We start from the raw sequence: 6,265 nt of genomic DNA, 5'->3' as shown, positions 1-6,265 counted from the left end.
GCCTGTGGCAGGATGTGGGGCCGGGGCCTTGGAGCATGGATGGGGAGAGGGTGCAGGTGAGGCCTGTGGACACCTCCTTACGAACTCTGGCTCCCTTCAGCCTTGTCTTTGGGGCAGAGGAAATGGTGAGGCTTTGTTAAATAAGCCCCAAAGGTAAGGCCAGGCGCCTGGTGTCCTCCTCCCGCCATGGACAAACAGGGACTTTGGTAGCCTGGGTAGCAGTCGCCAGGTCCTGCAGGGCTACACCCTGGCGCTGAGTCTGGCAACACCTACCCCTCACCTCAGTTTGTCTTCACTGAGGTGGTTGATCTTGAGCGGCTTGCATCTCTCAGTGAGAATCTTCAGTTTGCGGGCTGTCTGCTTCTGACCTTTCTTCTGGTCACCCTGTAGGGGACAGGCCCAAAGAGAGGGCTTGCATCTCTCAGTGAGAATCTTCTTCATTTCGAAGGCTGTCCGCTTCTTGTCCCTCTTCTGGTCAGCCTGTAGGGTGCAGGCCCAAAGAGAGGGGCCCAGTCTCTGGAGGTCACTGGGTGCAGCCCACACTGAAGGCTGCCACCATGCTCCTAGCAGCGGTATGCACCTTTGCCAGATAGCTGCTCTAGTTGGCTCCCATGGAAGACAGAGCCTTACTCTTCTTCAGATCGTCCTCTGCCCTCCTCGTGGTGTCCTCCTCCTCCCTTCTGGCCTTTTCCTCCAGTGGACACCCTGTCCCCAAGATGCTCAGGGATGGAGGGAGTGCTGTGCTTCCTGGGCAGTTTTTAGGGACCCATCCTGGGCTTAGAACTGTCTGGAAGGAAGCTCCAGGTCTTGGCCAGGACTCGTTCTCTTGCACGGGTTTCTGCAGGGTGTGGAGGCCTTAGTCACTGGCTCTGATCAGCTGCCAATGACAATGGGAAACCCAGGAGAAGGAAGGTCGCAGCACCCTGCATTTCTCTGGGCCTGGGTCTCGTTTGCTGATGAGGCACGGGTGGGGACGGTGCACTCCTCACCGCCAGTCTGCTCTGGCGTTCGCTCTCCTACTCTGCACGAGTCCTCTGCTGCTCTGCTCTCTCTGCACGGTGCTTCTGGTGTGGCCAGAAAAGGGGGTCTGCTGGGCCTTCTCCCCAACTGCTCCCATGGTTCCCCCCAGTCCCTGCTGCAACCTGAACTGCCCCACTGACAATTCTCTCCTTGAGAGCGATCAGCTTCTCTTCCTCCTTCTTCTGAGCCTCAAAGTGTCCATCAATGAGGGCCTGGAGCTCCATTAGGTCTTTGTTCTGACACTTCTTCTGGATGTCCTGTGGGCAGGGGCAGTGGGCATCAGCCCCACCCCTCTCTCCAACCTCTGCCCTGCCTGGCCTGCCTTGCAGCAAGAGACCCCTTCCTTTGCTCCAGCAGAGAAGCCCTGTCTCCCTCGGCCACCATGAAAATGGCAAGTGGCAAGGAATGCTTTGCCTTCTTCACATTGCCATGGCTGCTATCCTCATAGGGGCCAAGGGTGACCTGATTTCAGAGCCACACGGCCGGGATGGTGCCCAGCCACAAGGTCCTCAGCATCACTGGGGTGGACTGGCTCAGACTTGGCTCTGTCATCAACCTCAGAGATTCCCTGAATGGACCTGTCAGAGAAAAGACTGCTGAGTGACAGAAATTCGTTGGATAAATAGATGGGAATGTGAACAGATGAACTCACGGATGGGTGGATGAATGATACAGGATGGACACAGATGAGTGAGTGGATGGATGGATGGATGATTGGAGAAATGGGGGATGGACAGGTGGATGGATAGGTGAATGGATACAACAGTGGGTGGATAGTTGGGTGAGTTTATGCATGGGTGATTGGGTGTGTGGATGGATCCATGAATGAGTGAGTGGATACGTGGCTGGTTGGGTGGATGGAAGTAAGGGTCCATGGATGGATGAATGGGTGGATGAGTGGGTGGGTGGGTGATTGCATAGGTGAGTGGATAACGGATGGATGAATGAGTTGAAGGGCGAATGGGTTGGTGGATGGGTCAGTGGATGGATGGATGGAGAGATCAATGGTTAGGGGGTTGCATGGGTGGGCAAGTTGGTAGGTGGATGGACGGATGAATGAGGGATAGATGGTTGGGTGGATGGATGGGTGGATGGGTGAGTGTATTGATGGGTAGGTGAATGGGAAGGTGCTTATGTGGGTGGGTGGATGGATGGATAGAAGGATAGATGGAGGAGAAGGGTAGAGAGATGTTTCTTTTTAGAGGGGTTTCTTCTGGTCCAGGAATAGGTTACGGTAGAATTGCCCAGACCCAGGGGTCCCTAGCTCTGAGTACTTGGGAGGAAGTGACCTCCTGAGGCCTGGCCTGGAGCCCAAAACCTGGGTGGTGGGGAAATTGTGGCCATGTTGACCAGAGTCCTATAAACTTACATGGAAGTCTCCTTTCTCCTTTTCTGGGATCTTAGGAGCTGTGAGTCTCAAGAGCAGACAGAGAGGCCGATGAGCAGAGACACGGGAAGCCAACCCAGAGGGTCAGCCTGGTGCCTTTCTCTGCCTGGCTCCTCCTGACCCTGGTGCCCTCCTGCTCTGGCCTCCAACTGAGGATGCCCTGCCTAACGGCAGGTTTGCCCCAGCTTTATGCTTCTGAGGTTTGTAGCCCACCATCCTGAGAGTGGCTTGAGCCCCGTCAAGAAGGCCTCACCTTCCAGCACCCCTGTCTGCCTTTCAGCTTCTTTCCATTGCAAGTGTCGCTGCACCACAGATACCAGGGAGGGTACTTCTGTTTCCTTCTCAAACAGAAAAACAAAGGCAGCCAGGTCGTGTGAGAAGCCACGGTGCGGTGGCCTCCCTGGGCAAGAATGGCTGCTGCGAGCCTGGGCATTTCCCCAGCCCCTCTTTTTCTCCAGCGCCTCCTTTTCCCCAGCCCCTCTTTCATCTTCCTCTCTGGGGTCCAAAGGAAAGAGAAGTCGAGGCGGGAAGGAAGCAATCTGAAGGGGAAATGAGGCCCCCTCTCTGGTTGAGTGTGCGATCCCCTCCTCTAACCAATATATTCCAGTTGCAGTAAAGAGGTAAAACAACACTTTTTTTTTCAACAATATCAATCAAAAACTGGAGCAGTAAAAGATTTCCTAGGCTCAGAAGCAGCAGAAGGTGGCTCTAAGGGAAGGAAGGCCACATGATGCCACACAAATGAACAACTTCTGTACGTGAAAAAAAAGAACAATATGTAGGCCAAAAAAAAAGGCTCAAAATATATTTTCAGCAAATACAGAGAAGACTTATATCCTTAGGCAAACTGATGAATAAGAAAACACAGAGACGCCTCCACCATGAGACAAATGAGCAACTGTCATAGTTATGAGTTCTCAGAGAAGAGACGTCCCATCTGTAAATGCAGGGAAACATTGGCCGCTGACTCCTGGGGCGCAAAGCCCAACAACCATTAGGTGCCGTTTCTAATCCATCAGAGGCTGTGACATCAAAGCACATTTCTCTTCTTGGGTGAGGAGAGTGTGGGACACAGACCCATGTAGTTTTGGCCAGGCCTTGTGGGAAGGCCTGTGGGAAGCAATTTGGCAGTGGATGTCACAGCCTTAAGAACATTCATACTCTTTGATGCAGTAATTCCACTTCTGGGACTGTGCCCTATGGAAATAACCCTAAAGACCAAATAGGCTTTACAACCAGCATTATTTATGATAATAAAATATTGGGGAAAGCCTGTAATGGAATGGTTAGGAAAATTATGGTTTTTCCATTTGATGGAATATTATGTGGCCATTCATAATATTTGAGAAGACTGTGTAAAAACATGGAAAATACTTATGAATAGTGTTAAATTTTTAAAAAGCAGAATTCAAGGCTGTATAGACAGTATGATGTTTGAAAAACAGCGCCGAGTTTAAATCTTGTTTTCTAAGCCCTACGTATGCAAAAAGGGAAGAAATAAGGCTTTTTAGTTCTTTCTGCTCTTTTCCACAGTCTGGCTGGCTGGGTAGGAGAATTACAGATGATGTTTTCTTCATTTGACTTTTATATATTTCCAAATGTTCTTTCATGAGATGTTTTAATTTCTTAATGAAAAAAAGAACACTTTCTCTCAAGTGAGAAAGTATCTTGTGTCTTAGCATCACTTTACTTAAAATCACTGAAAAATAATTGCAAAGAATGGATATATGCCAGCTATACCCTTTAGATGTACTCACTCTTCTTCTGAGACTCTGCAATGCTGCACAGGTGGGAGAAACAGTGAGTGTGTGCAAAGATGTTCTAAGATTGCTCCTTGTGCAGAGCAAAATGATGGCAAAAGCACTTAAGAGGTGAATCATATAGTGAGTGCCATGGCTTCTGAGTACTGACGAAAAGCAGAAAGGTTGCAAGAGCTGCATTATAAAACAAATCCAGGGGACTGCGAGGGGAGGAGCCAAGATGGTCACATAGGAACAGCTCCAGTCTACAGCTCCCAGCGTGAGCGACGCAGAAGACGGTTGATTTCTGCATTTCCAACTGAGGTACTGGGTTCATCTCACTGGGGAGTGCCAGACATTAGGTTCAGGACAGTGGATGCAGTTTACCCTGCACGAGCGGAAGCAGGGCAAGGCATCACCTCACCCACGAAGCTCAAGGGGTCAGGGAATTCCCTTTCCTAGTCAAAGAAAGGGGTGACAGAAGGCACCTGGAAAATCGGGTCACTCCCATCCTAATACTGCGCTTTTCCAACCCGCTTAAAAAACTGCACACCAGGAGATTATATCACGCACCTGGCTCAGAGGGTCCTACACCCATGGAGTCTTGCTCATTGCTATCACAGCAGTCCCAGATCAAACTGCAAGTCTGAAGTGAGGCTGGGGGAGGGGCGCCTGCCATTGCTGAGTTAGTTGTTTGATTAGATAAACAAAGTGGCCTGGAAGCTCGAACTGGGTGGAGCCCATCACAGCTCAAGGAGGCTTGCCTGCCTCTGTAGGCTCCATCTCTGGGGGCAGGGCACAGACAAAAAGCACTAACCTCTGCAGACTTAAATGTCCCTCTCTGACAGCTTTGAAGAGAGTAGTGGTTCTCCCAGCATGCAGCTTGAGATCTGAGAACCAGCAGACTGCCTTCTCAAGTGAGTCCCTGACCCCCGAGTAGCCTAACTGGGAGGCATCCCCCAGTAGGGGTGGACTGACACCTCACACAGCCGGGTACTCCTCTGAGACAAACTTCCAGAGGAACGATCAGGTAGCAGCATTTGCAGTTCACCAGTATCCACTGTTCTGCAGCCTCCACTGCTGGTACCCAGGAAAACAGGGTCTGGAGTGGACCTCTAGCAAATTGCAACAGACCTACAGTTGAGGGTCCTGTCTGTTAGAAGGTAAACAAACAGAAAGTACATCCACACCAAAAACCCATCTGTATGTCACCATCATCAAAGACCAAAGTAGATAAAACCACAAAAATGGGAAGAAAACAGAGCAGAAAAACTGGAAACTCTGAAAATCAGAGTGCCTCTCCTCCTCCAAAGGAACGCAGCTCCTCACCAGTATCAGAACAAAGCTGGATGGAGAATGACTTTAACGAGTTGGGAGAAGAAGGCTTCAGATGATCAAACTACTCCAAGCTACAGGAGGAAATTCAAACCAATGGAAAAGAAGTTAAAAATTTTTGAAAAAAAAATTAGATGAATGGATTACTAGATTAACCAATGCAGAGAAGTCCTTAAAGTACCTGATGGAGCTGAAAACCAAGGCACGACAGCAACATGACAAAGGCAGAAGGCTCAGTAGCCGATGCAATCAACTGGAAAAAAGGGTATCAGTGCTGGAAGATGAAATGAATGAAATGAAGTGAGAAGAGAAGTTTAGAGAAAAAAGAATAAAAAGAAATGAACAAAGCCTCCAAGATATATGGGACTATGTGAAAAGACCAAATCTACGTCTGATTGGTGTACCTGAAAGTGACGGGGAGAATGGAACCAAGTTGGAAAACACTCTGCAGGATATTATCCAGGAGAACTTCCCCAATCTAGGAAGGCAGGCCAACATTCAAATTCAGGAAATACAGAGAATGCCACAAAGATACTCCTAGAGGAGAGCAACTCCAAGACACTTAATTGTTGGATTCACCAAAGTTGAAATGAAGGAAAAAATGTTAAGGGCAGCCAGAGAAAAAGGTCGGGTTACCCACAAAGGGAAGCCCATCAGACTAACAGCTGATCTCTTGACAGAAACTCTGCAAGCCAGAAGAGAGTGGGGACCAATATTCAACATTCTTAAAGAAAAGAATTTTCAACCCATAATTTCATATCCAGCCAAACTAAACTGCATAAGT

At 49.2% G+C, this 6,265-nt stretch overlaps 1 pseudogene; it reads right to left on the bottom strand.

Annotated features, from left to right (window-relative positions):
• Positions 1-276: 276 nt before the first annotated feature.
• LOC129025689 (troponin T, fast skeletal muscle-like) overlaps positions 277-6,265 on the bottom strand; it is a 31,492-nt pseudogene continuing 25,503 nt past the window's right edge.

Source organism: Pongo pygmaeus, chromosome Y, assembly GCF_028885625.2.
Source record: "Pongo pygmaeus isolate AG05252 chromosome Y, NHGRI_mPonPyg2-v2.0_pri, whole genome shotgun sequence".
NCBI classification, from domain to species: Eukaryota; Metazoa; Chordata; class Mammalia; order Primates; family Hominidae; genus Pongo; species Pongo pygmaeus.
This window is presented reverse-complemented; position numbering and strand designations above follow the sequence as displayed.